At 46.7% G+C, this 18,632-nt stretch overlaps 1 non-coding gene across 1 annotated transcript; it reads left to right on the top strand.

Annotated features, from left to right (window-relative positions):
* The first annotated feature begins 4,195 nt into the window (after positions 1–4,195).
* LOC119443271 (5S ribosomal RNA) lies at positions 4,196–4,314 on the top strand. The gene has a single exon (XR_005190226.1). It is a non-coding gene; the product is annotated as a 5S ribosomal RNA (ribosomal RNA).
* Positions 4,315–18,632: the final 14,318 nt, after the last annotated feature.

Raw genomic sequence — 18,632 nt, 5'->3', positions numbered from 1 at the left:
GTCTGGACATATACACCCGCATCATCATTTACAAAACAAATTTTCAGCTGTTGATACGAAGCAAGATAAAGCTGAACAAGTTCGTACGGATTCATGGTGCCAGGAACGCAAGCATAGAAAACATGGACACAAGAAGAACAAAAAAAGGTGCTTCTGTCTTCCTTTTTGTTCTTTTTGTGTGTTTTATGTGCATACCTTTCCTCGCCACGGTCTATCCGTTTTTAATTAGGAAAGTACTGGGCTCAATTTACAGAATTTCCGTTCTACGGAGCTCACCGTTTTGTATTTGGAAAATACAGACAATTCTGTGATCACAACTACGGAAATCACCATTTTCCATTCGACGGAAATCACCGTTTTCCATTCAACAGAACTCTCCGTTTTCCATTTGACGGAACTCTCCGTTTTCCATTTGACGGAACTCTCCGTTTTCCATTCGACGGAACTCTCCGTTTTTCATTCGACGGAAAAAATTTTTACAGACTAATTTACGGAAACTCCGTTTTTCATTTACGGAAAGTGTCCGGCAACTTTTTACCTTCAACTTTCACCGTAAACTGAAGCAATTTTTTTTTACAGTGCACCCTTTCTTGTACCCACTCTGATGGTTGTCCAGCAGGTTCTCGGTTTCAAGAAAGGTATGTTAATCTTATGTTTATAATTGTTTCATATGACTTTGCAAGACAGCTTGTGAGTGCTATAGGCCTGTAGCTGGTTGCTGTTGCAGGATGCTTTCCAGCTTTCAAGAAAGGGATTATAATTGCTTTCTTCCACTCATTCGGCATTTTCCCCGTTTCCCAGATTACATTGAAGAAGCGAAGTAAGGTGTCCACTGCTTTAGGGGAGAGATGTGCGAGCATTGTATAATGTCCTCTGTCTGGACCGGGAGCTGTCTTCTTGCCAGAAGTGAGTAGTACCCTGTTGAGTTCTTGGAGTGTTAATGGGGTGTTATACGACCTCTCGGAACTTCCTGTTGTCGGAAGCTCTTGTTTTTCTGCTGATTGCTTATATCTTTGAAATTTAGGAGAGTAGTTTACTGAGCTTGATATGTCATGGAAATGCTGCCATAATATATTTGCTTGTTCTTCTGAGTTTGTTTGCTTGCCTGGAGGTGAGAGTATGGGGATCGTGTAAGGAGTGTAGTTCCCTCTAAACTTACGAAGTTGATCCCACATTCTTTTGGATGTTATCGAGCTATTTATGGATGATACATAATTTTTCCATGACTGTCTTTCGGCTTGCCTGCGTGTGTACCTGGCTTTCGCTTTTGCATTTTTGAAAATTAGGAGGTTATCTTGTGTTGGGTATCGCCGATAGATACCCCACGCTTTGTTTTGTAGCTTTTTAGTTTCTGTGCATCCGTTCGTCCACCAGGGTTTTAATTTTTTCCCTAAGACGCCAGAGGATTGAGGGATTGTCTGTTCTGCTGCAGTAAGTATACTGGTATGGTATGGTATGATAAACTTTATTCAGTATACTGGTAGTAATTTTTTCATTTAGTTCATCTATAGTTAATCCATGTGGTGTGTCATCCAGACTGGTTTTTCGGAGAAGAGAGGCCAGTCTGCTAGATGGAGTTTCCAACGGGGTGATCTCGATGGTATGGTGGGGAAAGGAGATGTTTTTTTAATAATAGAAGGCATATGGTCACTACCGTAAGGATTCTTGATAACACTCCATTGGAAATCGTTAAATATAGATGGAGAGCACAGGGCCAGATCAAGACAGCTCATAGCTCCTGTGTTTGGGGAACAGTAGGTTGCGTCACCAGTGCTTAAAAGGCATATGTCATTTGTAAGGATAAAACCTTCAAGTGTTTGTCCCCTGGTGGCATTTGTTTTACTACCCGATAACGTGTTATGTGCGTTAAAATCACCTGCGATTAAAAAAGGTTCGGGTAGTTGGTTTAAAATTAGCTCGAGGTCTCTTACAGTAAAATGTGAGTGTGGTGGAATGTATAGTGAACAAATGTTGATGGTTTTGTGTGCTAAAATGGTCACAGCAACGGCTTCTATGTGACTGTTAATGACAACTTCTCTAGCTGCGATACCTCCTTGCAGAACAATGGCTACACCACCCGAAAGTCGGCTCGCCTGGGTACGGTCTCGCCGTACCACAGTAAAGCCTTTTAAGAAATTTTTATGTTTTTCGCCTAGGTTTGTTTCCTGCAAGCACAAGGCCACAGGAGAGAAGTTGCTTAGCATGTCTTTGATGTCACCTAAGTTACGTAAGAGTCCTCTACAATTCCAGTGGATAATAAAAGCCGTTTTGAAGCAGAAAAGTAAAAAATGGCATTACGAGTGAACAAGAGATAAGAAAGATGTTTGGTGACATAGACCTAAAGAAGGCTAATATAAAAAAGAGCGATAACCTTTAGGTTATCACTTTCTTAATTAGTGTGGTTATTGGGACTTTGTCCCTTTTCGTGCGCTCGAGAGAGCGCTTGTGCTTCGGCGTCGACGACACCGGGGTTTTTGCGTCGACCTCCATTGCTCTCCCTGAGGTGCTGGAGGACCGAGAATTGGGCGCCGGGACACGTGTCTCGGGCCGTGGAGTTCGGTTGAGTTTAGGGCCATGCGGGACTGGTGTCTGCAGGCCCTTCGAAGAGGATGGAGCAGTACTGACTGATTCCACCACGGGGGCGGGAGGGGCCATTGCGGGACCACTGTGCGTGGGCTCGCACGTCTCCGGAGGCCTCTGTGACGCTGCCCCCACCTGCGTCACATCGGCATAACTTCTTCTGGAAAGGTACGACAGTCGCTTTCTTGCTTGAAAGAACGAGATTTTTTCTTTCACAGTTAGTTCAAGGACTTCCTTTTCTTTTTTTCCAGCAAGGGCAAGACCGCGAGTAAGCTGCATGGTCCCCTTTGCAGTTAACACAGTGTAGAGGAGAAGTGCAATTCTCAGATTGGTGATAATTGGAGCTGCATTTAGCACAGGTTGTTTGTCCTCGGCATGCGTGTGACGCATGTCCAAACCTTTGACATTTGAAACATCGTCTGGGGTTCGGGATATATGGTCTGACATTTACTTTTACATACCCTGCATTGAGAGAGGTAGGCATTTCACTTGTTCCAAAGGTGAGTATAACATGTTTTGTGCGAATTTCTTGGTCATTTCTGCGGATGACAATTCTTTGTACTTTGGTCACGTTTTGTTCCTGGAAACCCTCCAGCAGTTCTTCATCGCTCAAGCCAAGAAAGTCTTCTTCGGATATCACACCCCTGCTTGTATTTAGTGTTCTGTGGGCTGAAATTGTGACTGTGGCATCGCCAATAGTGGTAAGTTCCAAGAGTTTTTGTACTTGATCTTTGTCATTTAGTTCTAGGAGGAGGTCCCCGCTAGACATTTTTGAGGCTTTATATGTCGGTCCAATTTTGTCTTTCAGGCATTTGGCCACTAGGAATGGAGAAAGCTTTCTTACGGGTGTGTTGTTTTCGCTATGCACTACATGGTACTTGTGGAATGTTGGGGCGTTGCTCCTAAAGGAGAACTGAAATGATGCTTCGGTGCGGCCTCTTTTCAGTGGTCGATCATAGAAAACAGAAGTTTGCGCTGCCATAAGAAAATTTTGGTGTTCGGCAACAGCGCCGACCGCCCACCACGGAGCCCAACGAGGGGACGCGGCAGAACTTGTGCACAAGTCCTGCACGACGTCAGTCGCACGTCGCTACTATAACCTAATATGTTGTACCCAAGGTAGGATAGCCACACACGGTTAACCCTTGCCGCCAGGGAGAATGGAAGTAAGTGGAAGAGAGTAGAAGACAGGAAAGACAAAAAGTGTGAGAGAAAGACGCAGGTTTGAGGAGAGAGACAGGAAAAGGCGACTACCGATTTCCTCCAGGTGGGTCAGTCTGGAGGTGCCGTCTATGTGAAGCAGAGGCCGAAGAGGTGTGTTGCTTCCGCCAGGGGGCCTTAAAGGTCCGAACACCCGGCATCGGCTCAACCCCCAGGATCCCCCTTTCCCCAGACACGGCTAAGCCGCGCACGGCTACATGCGGAGGGTCCAATCCTCATGTGCTCGGGTACGTGGTGTCGCAACTCACCAAACGCCTGCTAACGCAGACGCCCCTGCGGGGTTTGGTATTGTGCGTAGAGATTGCTTTTAGCACGTGCTGTAGCAGCAAAGCAAGTACAGTCGGCCGAATGCACATAGTGTGCGATAGAGGTCAAGTCGTAAACTAGATTTCTCGCCATCGGCCATACCGTGCTGAATACGCCGGTTCTCGTCCGATCCCCGAAGCTAAGCAGCATTGGGCTCGGTCAGTACTTGGGAGGGAGACCACCTGGGAACACCGAGTGCTGATGGCACCCTTGTTTTTGCATTTCGATTGCGTGCTTTGTCTCTGTGCTTTTCTTTTTTTTTTCTTTTTTTATGTACAACACGTCGGCGGTGAAATTTGAGAGTTAAGTTCATTCATTCGCTTGAGCCTGCTCGTAGAGCCAACATCGAATTCCGTCTCGAGCGCGAGAAACAACGTGCAGCACCACGATTGGCCGCGGCAATCAGTGCATCTCTCTTACAGTTCAACATTTATTATCACAGGGAGCTCAATCAAAGATACGACATTGCGTTGCGAATCTTGGACAGCAACGCACGCACATCGTGGCACGCCCTCTCGTGTTTGTGCGCACGACTAGCGCGCACGTAGTAAACGACAACAAGCGGAATGTACGACGACGGTACGCTTGCTTGCGCATTTTTGTATTGTGCGTAGAGATTGTTTTTAGCACGTGCTGTAGCAGCAAAGCAAGTACAGTCGGCCGAATGCACATAGTGTGCGATAGAGGTCAAGTCGTAAACTAGATTTCTCGCCATCGGCCATACCATGCTAAATACGCCGGTTCTCGTCCGATCCCCGAAGCTAAGGAGCATTGGGCTCGGTCAATACTTGGGAGGGAGACCACCTGGGAACACTAGAGTGAACTAAAATTTGGTCGAGTGGGACGAGCGGCTGGGGCGGCGCATGCTTTGCAGTGAGGCGCCCGACGTGGAAAAATACTGGGGCGGCGCTGCGGTCGAAGTGGATTGGGCCGCATCAAGGTTGCGCCGTTGGAAACTGCTGGCGATACTGCTTGGCAGGGTCATTCGTACTACTTCGCGCGCTGGTATTTGCGTTAAAACCGATCAAATGGGGTTCATAATTGCATATGACATGTATTTAAGCCTTAAGAATAAATTGCTTTTCTTTCTCTTATTTATTTATTTTTTATTATTTTCGAATCCCGCTCGGTGATTGCGCGTGCATTGCGGCCGCAGTGTCGGCTTTGATTCTACTATGTTATTCTACGGTTCCCTTTGGAGAAAAAAATGTTTTTCTCGTTCTTCAAGCAGCATGTACCTCTCGTGTGTTGTTGCGTATATAGTTTTCCATCAGTATGTCTCGTAAAACGCAGATGGAGAAACACATGTAACCTTCCTGCTTGCCGCTACAAACAAGTAAACAGCGTGTATGTGTCCCATCCGGCGCTTTGTACTCAGATTTAGGGGAAGCATTGTTATAGATAAAAAAAAGAGTAAACTGCAGCGCAACATTCCATTCAAGTTTCCGCCTTCCTCGCGTAACAGAATGCGGAGTAATAGGTACAGGGTCATTTATTGCGGTAGGACCTCGAGGGCCGAAAACAGTTTTTGTTAGTCATTCTATATGCTCATCTTTGACCATATAAGCCGTACGTGGAAGTTGTTTCCCCTGTGAATACTTCAAAAAAAGAAAAAAATAGAGAAGGAAAGAAAGAAAGCGGAGTAAACAGAATGCGGAGTAATTGGTACGGGGTTATTTTTTGCAGTCGGACCTCGAGCGCCGAAAACGGTTTTAGTTAGCCATTCTATATGCCAATCTTTGGCCATAAGCCCGTACATGGAATTCTTTCTTTTTCCAGTCGATACTTCAAGAAAAAAAAAGCCAGCGCGGTAGCCTAATTAGTGCCTATATCGTGGATACAGCGTTGCGCTGCTAAACTCGAGCTGGCGGGTTCAATCCAGGTCACGGAATTCGATGGGAACGAAATGGAAAAGACTCGTGTTACATTCGAACGGAAATGACTATTCGGCGTCGTACAGTATATCAATGACACTTACACACACACACACACACAAACACAGACACACATATATATTGCCATGTGTGTGTGTGTGTGTGTGTGTGTGTGCAAGTGTCATTGATATACTGTACGACGCCGAATAGTCATTTCCGTTCGAATGTAACGCATTACAGCACTATTGAAATCTCAAAGGTTAGTGACTGCATGCAAGTGAGGACTGTTATCCGAAATGATTTTGTTGCCGGAGAGTCGTGGCTGCTGCGCAGAGGCGCAGTTCCTGAGAGAATTAACGGACGGCTGTTAATAAGTCCTGCTTACCAAGTTCCTAGCTCTCATTCAATATAAACGCCCCGTTTTTGGGCAGCCTGTAAATCTGCTAACTTGATTCCGACAAGGAAAACTTTTTTTGACAGTCTCACCATGTTTGCAACCCATTAAAACTGAGTGTCCCATGTGGTACGGACTTCTTCAACAAACGCAACAGATCTGCACATATCTCTGCGTGTATGTGAGACATGCCGTTCCTTTAACTGTTTCATTATGGTCGTTATGATAGTGCACCGGATAACTGAACGCGGCCGTCCAGTTATGTATATATATATATATATATATATATATATATATATATATATGCATACAGGGTGTTTCAGCGAACACTTTCAAAATTTATTTAAGGTTGCCTGTGGCAGATAGCCCAATTCCTGTTAATGAGCTGGTCTACTCGAAGACGCGGGCAATACTTGCACAAAAAATTGAAATGCATAATCGACTAATTAACAAAAATTCACTAATTAAGTTTTAAACTAATCACCTGATGACCCATATTGCAATTTACAAATTGTAGCCGTAGAGTGGGCAAGGCGGATCCACTTAGAATTAATTCGCAGGATGACACCAGTTTCGAGATATTAATTCCCGAAGTTTGCGGAGAAATGCATTGGTGTTCCAGTTAATTTTGCGCTTCAATGCAAAAAGCGACGTTTTGTTAAGAACTTAAGAACGCATTTCTCCGCAATGCATTTCTCCGCAATGTTCGGGAATTAATATCTCGAAACTGGTGCCATCGCGAGAATTCGTTCCAAGTGGATCCGCCTTGCGAACTCCACGGCTACAATTTGTAAATTGCAATATGGGCCATCAGATAATTAGTTAAAAACTGAATTAGTGAATTTCTGCTAATTATTCGATTATGCATTGATATTTCTTGTGCAAGTAATGTCCGCCTCTTCGAGTAGACCAGCTCACGAACTAGAATTGTGCTATCTGCAACTGGCAATCTTTAGGAATTTTTGAAAGTGTTCGCTGAAACACCCTGTATATAAGATGGATTTTGCCTGCTATGAATATTATTGCTGCGAATGAGAGTTTTATTTCTAGTATTCACTAATAAGTGTGTTTGTTACTGCAAACGCGTGCGCTTATTGCGGTCGGGAGTTCTCACTTTTCAATGATTTCATTTGGAATATTTGTTATTTTCCCGTACATATATATATATATATATATATATATATATATATATATAGATGTCTATGTACCCTTAGATTTAATTACCTAGAAATACATTGGTCATTCTCCGTGCCACGCAGTTAATAAACCTGGTTTATTTCACTCTAATATTGTTTTCTTCGATCATTGTCCACCAACAAGAAGCCTGTGTAAAATGACAAGATATCAATAATAAAATTTTCTTACGTAGCCTTCATGGTGCGGAGATACCATTTACTTTTAGAATACAGTGGTAAAAACAGCAGTTCAGCTGGCTAAAACTACATTTGGCACCGGCCGTGAAGAGTCATGGGCGCACCGAAGCAACTAAACCATTAAAAAAATGTACTGCACAGAGGTTCTGCGAGAAAAATTGGGCGTCCGCGTTGCAAACGCACGCTCGCTAGCAGACAACGCGCTTGACAACGACAGCAAAATTGAAGACGTCGCATCGTATAATCTATGCCTCAAATATATATGTTTGGCAACATGGTGTAAACATAAATTTGCAGTTGAAATAAAGCGCTATTTTAAGAGCGTACTATGCGCAATCAGCCTCGGCGCCCGCAGCGAAGGGACGTTGAATATGCCGCGGAGCGCGTCTCCGCCCCAATCCAGTTCGCTCGCAGCGCCCTCGCACTATTTTTCCACACGCGGCTCCTCAGCTGCAGAGCGCCGTTCGGCCCACTCGACCATTGTCTAGTACACTCTAGTGGAGACAACCCCGCTGGCGCCGCCATATTGAATCACACGAGCTGAGACTCAGCTACGCTTGCGTTCAGAAATAGTGTTACTCGCGGCGCACTTCCAAGTGCTTTGCCTTGATGAGGATTTTTTTATCGGTATCGCATCTGCACATCTTTATAACCAATAGCCGTTAACTCGTCGAAGGTCCAAGACGTAAATGTATGGCGCCGGGAACATGCCCCAAGTTGCCTAATTCAATCACATTTAATATGCCATGTGTATGTTTGAAATACGCACTATTTTTTTTTTGCGCTCCGATGCTTGGTATATAAGGCTTGCGACCCCCTGTGTGTTGAAGTTTTTCTTTTTTGCTCTTGTATTTTGGTTTACACGTCACGCCTCCTTTACCGTAGCCAGCCACTCGCGCACGGCGGTTAGTTTCCCTTGCGTTGTGCGTGCTCTTCGTGTTCGTTGCAATTATTTGACGACATCTAGGCGCAATTTTGCTTTTTTTTTGCCCACAAAACTGTGTGCTGACAGGATTAAGCTGGTGTAAAAATAACTGCGGTGTGAAAATAAGGTTTAGTTAGTGCTGTAGAGAAACATGTAACGTAACTTGTCTGTGTCAATCTTGCGTAGTACAGCACAAGAAACCAAACGATGCACAAAATACATTTACTTAGTAATGTCTAGTACAGTCAATCATGAAAGAGATATGTACATGAAAAATTATATGTACTGTGTGGCGCCTGAAGGTTATGTTGAAAGACGAGATAAAAAAAAATGCGCAAGGTAGGCTCGACACACAATTCGGGATAGGGAGAGTTTTTTTTTAATTTATTCACTACCTTGGGGGGGGGGGGTTGTTCAAGTGAGTACATCCACCTTATTACACACAATATAAATCGAAAACAAGAATGCAAACAAGAAAACGCAACCGCGGGTAATATTAATCAAGATATCCAACCAGAATACATCAGCTACCATCGAATACGTCGCATCAGCCAAACACATCGATGTCGAGTACAGAACATTTTATAATTAACCATTAGAACACTGATAACTACATTGAAAAAATAAACAACACTGCCTACATATCGCGTACAAAAACCGTAAATGAAACTAAGACAGTCAAATACAGATTAGCAATGTTTTTCACTTCGAAAATATAGTCCATGATGGTCCCTCGTACTGGTCCTCTTCAAAGTGTTTCTAAGTACAAGTAAAACAACAAAAGTGATTATTGATATGAAAAGTTGCCTTGTAAATACAGAAAACCCATTACAGTGCTCAAAAATAAACTTTCGCAGAAGTAATGCTGTATTACCTCGCTTCACACGTTTCGAAGAAATGCACAGGCTACAACGACACCATGCCAGAAAGCGCCGAAACATTTTGGTCCCATGATGCCCCTTAACTCTTATACACCTGGGCATACCGTGCAGAGGCATTTAAAGACCGTCACAGTACCCACTACGGTCGGGAATGAGCACGAATGACCATCGGCTTACGAGCACCACGCTACAAATATATTCGTCTAAAAAATCTGCTATATAACGTAACAACCTGAGATCCGCAAGATATCTGCTGAGAATAGAGAAAATCACAATGCTTCGCTTGCCAGGTACACAACAGCCGCTCTCCCCAGAAGAAGCACTGCGTTCTTTAGTCCCAAATAACCAGTAGCGAAAAAAGAAACTCAGGGAAAAAAAAAGAAACAACAGACACACGATGTGTGCTTCCCGTGAAAAAGTAAAATAGGTGGTTTATACGACGATTTTTAGCTATTTTAAGGCTATTTCGCGGCGAAGCATTTTCGTCAGTCCTTAAAATAAGGGTACTACTCGCATAGACTGCGCCGATCAAAACGGCAAAAGCCTATGCGAAGCGCGCTCGCAAACCATAGGCTACTCAGACAGCACCGGTGCAGTGCTTAGTTCGTGAGCGAAGATCAGAGAATACTTTCTTATTTAAATTGAAAAACACGATGCGATAGTCTAAACTTTGTTGACACTTACCTCGCAAAGTGTAGGAGCTATCCGTTGCCTTCCAGTGATATCGCTTTACTTGTGCTTCCCATCTCTTCCTTCGCTCTGGGTCCCGGGGGAAGCGTAAACAACGAAGCCCTTTACGCGTCGATCCGGTGCACTTGGGAACACAACAGCCCGTCATGTCGACTACATGCACTTGACAAGCTTGTCATTCATGCGGCTGAACACTGTCTAGCAAGTAGAAGTGTCAGCGAAGCATCCGCGCGCACTGTGTCTCGAACTAAGCACCGGCACCAAGCACTCGCAACCGCTCGCTGTGATTCAAGATGGCGTCGCAGCGAGAAAGCGGCGGCGCGGGTGCGGTCAAAGGATGGCACCACCCTGAACCGCGGCGCTGGCATCGAGGCACCCTAGGGCCTACCTGGGTGGACAAGGTCACGGCGACGACGACTGGAAAGAAGGTAACGCATGGTACACTGCCAGAGCAGACGGAGGATCCGCGTCTTGTGGCTTTAAAGCAGGAAAACGCGCCGCTCAAGGTGGAAATGCGTAAGTCGAGGGCAGACCTCGAATTGATTCGGAAAGCACAGAACGGTCATGGCAGCACGTCGCCCGCAGCCGCACTCCAGTGCTAGGTCAGGCAAAGCGTAAAGCGCCCCCTCCCGAGTCGACTGAAGCTGCGGCGGAGCTAATAGAGGAGGCGCCCGCGTCCGCTTCCACCCCCGCCGCGACCATCGCGAAAGAATCGCTTGCGGAACTCCTCGATCGATTAGCGGAGGCGATTAGGACACAGTCCGGAGCTATCGAGCAACAATCCGAGACCATCAAGAAAGAGTCTCAGGCCACTGCTACCCTCGACTGCAGAATGGGGATAATGGAGGCTAAAGTAGCTGACGTAACCAGACTGAAGGTGGTCGGTAAGGTTAAGAAAAGACAGCAGAATTCCGAAGCGTTGGGTAAGTGCACCGCGCTCAAGGGGATTCTAACCTTATAAAGTCAAAATGGCGGACAACACAGACAGATTATTTGTGTGGCAATGGAACTGCGCCAGCTTCCAGAGGCGAAAGGCCGCGCTACAGCAGTTTGTGAAAGCACAAGCGGACAAACCGCACGTCCTACTCCTACAGCAGACCCTTTGTGAGGAGGCGACCTTCTCGGATTACCGCGTTGTCTCGACGAGAGGAGACCGTAGGAGAGGGGTAATTACGATGGTTAAGAAAGCAATTTACTTCCAGGAGCACGACATCACAACAGGCAGAGCTGATGCCAGCACTAGATTTGAGGCGCAGCTCGTTGAGATAATCCCTAGTGGCAGGATCAAACAGAGCATATTCGTCCTCAATGTGTACAGCCCTCGTACAGATCAGAGGCAAAGTTTTCGCGGACTCCTAGGCAGGGCAGTCGCCATAGCGGGTGACAACCCTCTCATAGTGGCAGGAGACTTCAATGCCCCCCACATGGCCTGGGGGTATGATAGACAAACGGCGAAGGGAGTGAACTTAGTCAGCACAGCAGAAGACTGCGCGTTGACCCTAGTGGCGGACCCCCGCTTTCCGACGAGGATAGGCACCTCGGTCTCGAGGGACACGATGCCAGATTTGGCCTTTGTTAGAAACATTGACGCAGCCTGGACTAATTTGCAGGGAAATCTAGGGAGCGACCATCACATTGTAGCGTTACCAGTCAGGATCAGAGCGGCCCCACTTAGGATATCAAAGTACGTTGATTGGGATCTCTTCAGAAAGATACGGGACGAGGATGAGTCGGAGTACGGTGCACTGGAAGATCTACTCGCACAGGTCAAGAGAGACGTTGAAAGGGCCACTAAGGAAATATCCACGGACCTCGAGACCCCCAGGATGGACGTGCGCCTGGCTCATCTCCTGGAGGCCAAGAGGTCTGTGCTGGAGAGGTGGAAAACGCAAAGGCTAAATCGCAGGCTGAGAAAGAAGATCGCGGAGCTTAATCGCAGCATAGAGGCACACTGTCTGGAGCTCAACAGACAACAATGGAACGAAGCCTGCTCGGCAGCAGACGGGCGAATGCGCACGGGGGGAAAATGGAACCTACTTAAGCACCTGCTCGATGATAAACAGACCAAGGGTAACCAGAGGCTCGCCGTAGATAGGCTAGTGCATAAGCAAAAAGAGAGGGGTCATTCTGATACGTCCCTTCTCCGAGATCTGGCACGGAAGTATCTTCCGGTAGGGAAGGAGGAATTACGGGAATGCCCTCAATACGTGGGGAAGGACGCACCAAAGCTCGATGATCCGTTTTCGGAGGCAGATATCAGGGAGGTCCTCCACAATCTCAATGGCAGGTCGGCCCCTGGGCCGGATGGCATAACCAACCGGGTCTTGAGGAACCTAGACGACCGGTCCATTAGCACCATTGCGAAGGAAATCAACAAGGTATGGGAGGAAGGTAATGTTCCGGACTCGTGGAAGCAGGCGACGGTGGTACTGATTCCTAAGCCTGGAAAGCCCCCAAGCCTCGACAACCTCCAGCCCATTTCGCTCACATCATGTTTAGGTAAAGTTGCCGAGCACGTTATACACAACAGGATCTCAAAACACATAGAGCGCTAGGGTTTGTTCGCGTACAATATGGTAGGGTTTAGACCATCACTTTCTACGCAAGACGTCATGCTACTGTTAAAAGACAGGTTATTGACAACAGGACTAGAGACGTCCGGGGAATTCTTGCACTAGATTTGTCCAAAGCCTTCGACACCGTGTCGCACGACTTCATCTTAAATGAGATTCCGGCATTGAACTTGGGAGGTAGATTTTTCGCGTTTGTGGAGTCCTTCCTGAGGGGCAGGACGGTGGTCGTCAAAGTGGGGCAGACCAAATCAAACCATTCGCGCTAGGAAACAGAGGCACACCACAAGGGGCGGTGATCTCGCCCCTCCTGTTAACATTGCAATGCACGGGCTCTCGAAGCGGCTGGCCGCCGTGCCAAATGTGGGACACGCGCTGTACGCCGATGACATTACGATCTGGTGCCCGGGAGGCTCGGAAGCGGCTGTGGAACAAGCGCTCCAGGAGGCCTTGGACGTCACCAAGTCCTTCCTGGAGGGCACGGGTCTCCGACTGTCCCCGACCAAGTCAGAGCTCATGTTATACAGACCGGCAAGGCAGGGGAGGGGGTTCGGGGGCTCGTGCCGCTCGAGCCGCTCGAGCAGATCCCCATAGATGTGTACACGCGGGACGGCCAGAAGATCCCCAGGGTGAATTCGATCAGAATTCTCGGATTGTTGCTCGATGCCAGGGGCTGTAATGCCAAAACCATTTCGCATCTGACCGCCAAAACCGAGAATATCCTCAGAATAATCATGAGAGTCTCCAATAAGAAGGGGGGCCTAGGCGAGGACAACCCACTTAGGGCGCATCACGATTTTCTTATGAGCCACATCAAGTATGTGGTCTCGGCCCTGCAGTGGACTAAGTCTGAAAGGGCCAAGCTTGATACGTTGATGCGGAAAAGCGTCGAGTAGGTACTGGGTATTCCGGTCACGGCGAGCACGGACAGGTTAATGCAGCTCGGCGTTCATAACACCACCCTCGAACTATAGAGGCGCAACAAGCGGCGCAGATCACGAGGCTTTCGGGATCCAGCGCGGGTAGGCGCCTCTTGGAGGCGGCGGGCTTGCGGCCGCGTTACAGTCACAGTGAGGCTGTTCAGCTGGACGAGAGCTCCTGAGGGACCTACGTCATTGGTCCCTCCCCTAGATACGTTCACCCACAGCATAATGCGGGAAGGCGAGCCGCTCGTGCCAAGACGATTTTAAAGACAACGGTCGGCATGGAAACCTTCGTGGACGCAGCTCAATATGGGCGCTCCGGTAAATTCGCGGTCACGGCGGTCAGCGAGAAGGGCGAGCTCCTATCTGCGGCCTCGGTAGGCGCTGTCACGACCGACGTGGCAGAGAAGGTGGTGGTAGCGCTGGCGATGCAGGATTTTAAAAGGCCGTATATCTACTCTGACTCACGCGTGGCCGTCAGGGCTGATCGATCGCTTCGGGAATGATTGCGAGACAGGCGGAGGCGCTTCTGAAGAGCAAGTCAAGGACTTAATACATTACGTGGTTCCCCGCTCACATGGGTGACAACGTGCTGCCGGGCCGTCCTGAACCTGAATGAGATTGCTCACCACCGTGCGCGAGAATTCACGCGTCGCGACGGCGGTGAGGCTTCATTGGATCCGGAGGAGCTCGGCCACAGCGCCCCCTTATTAACATTTCATGAAATCGTCTCCCACTATAAAGAGGAACGCAGGCGCTTCCCGCCTCCACACCCAAATCTATGTAGAGCTCAATCGATCACGCTTAGGATGCTTCAGACGAGGTCATATCCCTCGCGAGGTTTCCTAAGCAGGATAAATACAGAAATTGACCCACAGTGCCCGGATTATGGGGAGGAGTTTAGCACTCTAGCACATATGCTCTGGCAGTGTCCTGCGTTACGGGATACGTCACTCACCAGCGAACAGGACTGGAACAAGGCCATCTCAAGTACGGAACTCAAGCTGCAGTCTATGGCCGTCCAGAGGGCCCGTGAAAGAGCGGAGAGGCTTGGCCTCCCGATTCCGACATGGGAGCAGCCAGCGGCGAGCCGGGCGCCCCAGCGGGTCTCCGCCGGCTAGTCCCTCAGGACCTCAATAAAAGTTCGTTGTCTGTCTGTCTGTCTGTCTGTCTGTCTGTCTGTCTACTTCCTTTAACATCTCTCCTTGTAAATAATATGGGTAGTTCATGGGTGCTCTTTTAGTCGTCACTCTCATACAAACTGTTTTTTCTGTGTTAATCACCATCTGCCACGTTTGGCACCATTGTGTTATATTTTCAAATGCACTGTTTAAAGTTATCCGGTCTTCACGACAGGTTATTTTCTTGTAGATAACGCAGGCATCTGCAAACATTCTTACTGTGGCGTTAGTATCAATGTGTAAATCATGGATAAAAAGGAGAAAGATCGAGGATAGGAGCTAAAACGGCACCTTGTGGGACGCCAGATAGCTCATCACCGCAATCAGAAGAGTAGTCGTTGAAACATACATAATGACGTCGACCTGCAAGGTAGCTTTTTATCCACTTGGTGGTCATGTTATCACCGAGGTAGTGGATAAGTTTCTGAAGTAATTTAGAATGGGAAGCCCGATCGAACGCTTTGGATAGGTCTAGGAATATCACGTCGGTTTGACTGCATTTGTGCACTGTAAGCGCTAAGTCGTGGATTGTCTCAATCAGTTGAGTAGTCGTAGATAATCCTTTTCTAATGCCATGCTGATTAGGGACAAATAAATTATTATTTTCTAGGAATGATACTATGTGTTTTAGGATTATATGTTCGAGGATTTTGCCGGCCGTACAAGTAAGCGAGAGTGGTCGGTAATTTGCTATGCTGGTACGGTCACCGGATTTATGTATCGGGATAACCTTAGCAGTTTTCCATTTCACCGGAACCTCGCCCATTTGCAGTGATTGTACAAAAATAATCAGCAAGAACTTTGACGTCCATTCCGCGTAGAGCTTTAAAAATGCATTTGTTATGTTTTCAGGACCACAAGATTTTTTGGGGTGTATTTCAAGTAAGAGGGAAAACATTCCTGATTCGTTTAAGATTAAGTCGTCTAGTTTTTCTGTGTTGCTAGGAAGAGGTTTGAGGTTGGGTTTTTTAGCGTTCTCTTGTGTAAATACAGAAATAAAGTATTCATTGAACTCTGTAGCCTTTGCCATAGCTGCAGTTGGTGATGGATTACTGGTCTGACGTGATTTTGAATTAAGGGATCGTCAAAACTTAGACGGAGATGTTTTGATAAAATTACTTAAGGTGACATTCATGTATTTATATTTTGCCTTTTTTGCGGCTGACTTTAGTGCCAGGGAGTGTTCGCGTATTTTAGTAGTGTAGCCTGGTATGTGTAGTTTATTTCTCAGTTTCCTTAATCTGGAAAGCTTTCGCTTTAGTTGTATTATGTTTCTTGTTATCCAAGAGTTTGTCTTACGTACTGGTTTGATCTTTGTGGTAATATATTGATAAGCAGTGCTGAATGATTCTTTCAAATGTCGACCATAATCCATCCACTGAAACTGTAGGATCATTTGAGAACGAATTAAAGTTGAGTAAGAGTGATCTAGATAATCAAGAACGCTGACGTCATCGGCATTCGCCCAATCGAAAACTTGAGTACTCCCTTTCTGGGTAGGCGGAGGTGCGCCTAACAGTAAGGAACATTTAGTAGCTCTGGTCCAATATGCCGTCGACAACTTCGCTTAAAACACTGTTTTCTGCGATAGCATCACTCACAAACGTCAAATCGAGTACATTCCTGCTTTTTGCAGCAAGACGTGTTGGCTCCCGTATGAGCTGTCTAAGGCCAAAATTAAAACACAGATCAAGCAGTGTCTCTGCGTGAGTTGTATCAGCAATGTTATCAAGGGAGTCCCATGCTATACTAGCAAGGCTAAATCTCCCGTAAGGATAGGTTTGTAGTATGTGTAAAAAGATTTTACATATAATTTGCTAGCACGCGTAGCATATCATGGGAAGTATTAGGGGGCCGGTACATGGTGCATAAAAGAGGGAGGATTTATCTGTCATGATTTTGCACCAAAGTGCTTCAGCATCAATAATTTTCGGCACAGGTGTGACGTAAATATTTTCTCTTATCAAAATTGCTTCGCCACCAACGCGAGAGGACCTATCTTTGCGCATGACAGTATAACTCGGAAGGAGGACATCGCTGATTGAAACATCAGGAGAAAGCTGTGGAATTATGGCGTAGAGCAGCCGCAGAATAACTCGATTCCGTCGATATAATGGAGAAAGGCTTTTAATAGCAGTGATACGGGCCGTGAAGACCCTGCTAACAGGCGAGAGTCCCCGTTTTCTCCTCTCGTGCTCGCCGACGCTTCTTCTTCTTCTTGTTCCGCCGGCGCTTTCCAGTGAAAACAACAAAGCCATGTTTCGGTTGTTGTTCCAATATCAGGTCGATGTTATATAATAAATGCCTCAAGTTCTGTGCTTTCGTTCACAACACTTCTGGCATTTATGTTCACTATCACTAGGCTGGAGGGCGTTTCATGTTTAGTCAGTTTTTTTTTTTTCGGCCAGCAGGTTTCTTTCCCACGGCCACTCGGGTTCCTTTATGTGTGTCTCAGACGTAAAGTTGGCCATTTATTTTATTCTTGTCGTACACAAGTGTAACTTTTTCGCCCCTATCCCGGTTGCTCTTGCTGCTGTTCCAAAGTTTTTTTCGGATGTTACGCACACGGATAGAAAAATCTTCACCCACAGATATGTTGGAATTTTTTTAGCTTCGAGCAGTTCTTCATTACGTTCGCCTTGTGCTCGAAACATTGCAACTTGAGGATAACAGGTCGCATTTTATGTTCTGCTTTAGTACCTAGGCGGTGTATTCTCTCGATTCCCGAGATCGTGACACCCACGGTACCCTTGATGACCTTATCAGAGATTGTTCTTTTAAGGTCATCAGGTTTCTCATTTTCTACTTCCGGAATGCCATTAAAGATTAAGTTTGATCTTCTGCTTCTATTTTCGAGATCATCAACCTGGAGTCGAAGGCTGCTAATGGTATTTTCAAGTGTCGCTATTTTATCCTCAACGCCTTCTATTCTGCCCTAGAGGTTTGCTAAAGCATCTAACTTCACATGGATGGCTTCCAGAGATTCATTTAAAGCTTTGTTGTCATTCTTTAAATCAGTCATGTCAGCAGCCACCCTGCGAATTTCAGTCAAGACTTCCTGATTGGTAGGGCCGGGGTTACTTTCTACATCCCCAGCAAGCATCAGTAAGTACCGCAAGGAGGCTATGAAATTACACACAGTTTCATAAACTTTGCCTGGGCACGGCAGCACCACAAGAAAGATTTCTTTACTTTTGTGACATTTGCGACAATGTTCTCTCACCTGGATCAGGAAGATGAAAGGGTTACTCGACATGTTCACTGCGGTGCCGCCATGACCAATGCCGTTGCCAGGCGCGTCGCGCAGTTTATAGGTATATGGTGTCGATAGCGTTGGGGTGGCCGGTATGCCTCTGAGGGGGGCATAGGCATGTCGGTCCAACTGTTCAAGAAAGGCGTCGCAACCCAGCTCGACCAGTGGCGCTTTGCAGCACTCGGCACTCGGTAGAGCAGTCAGTGCTGATACGGTGCGGCTGGGTGTCCGGATACCATCCGCAAAACAATCGCAGCAAAGCAGGAGACCGAGCGCCTGGATCAGGAAGATGAAAGGGTTACTCGATATGTTCACTGCGGTGCCGCCATGCCCAATCGTTTGACTTGTGTTTCATCACAAGTCAACACAATATTGACTTGTGTTTCACAGATGTTATTTCTGGTGCACTAGCTTCTGATGTCAGTGCCCATCTTCAATTTTTTGTTATCCTACCTATTCAT

The sequence above is a fragment of the Dermacentor silvarum genome, chromosome 2, assembly GCF_013339745.2.
Source record: "Dermacentor silvarum isolate Dsil-2018 chromosome 2, BIME_Dsil_1.4, whole genome shotgun sequence".
Classification (NCBI taxonomy): domain Eukaryota; kingdom Metazoa; phylum Arthropoda; class Arachnida; order Ixodida; family Ixodidae; genus Dermacentor; species Dermacentor silvarum.
The sequence above is the reverse complement of the archived record's forward strand: the minus strand, read 5'-3'. Positions and strand labels throughout refer to the sequence as shown.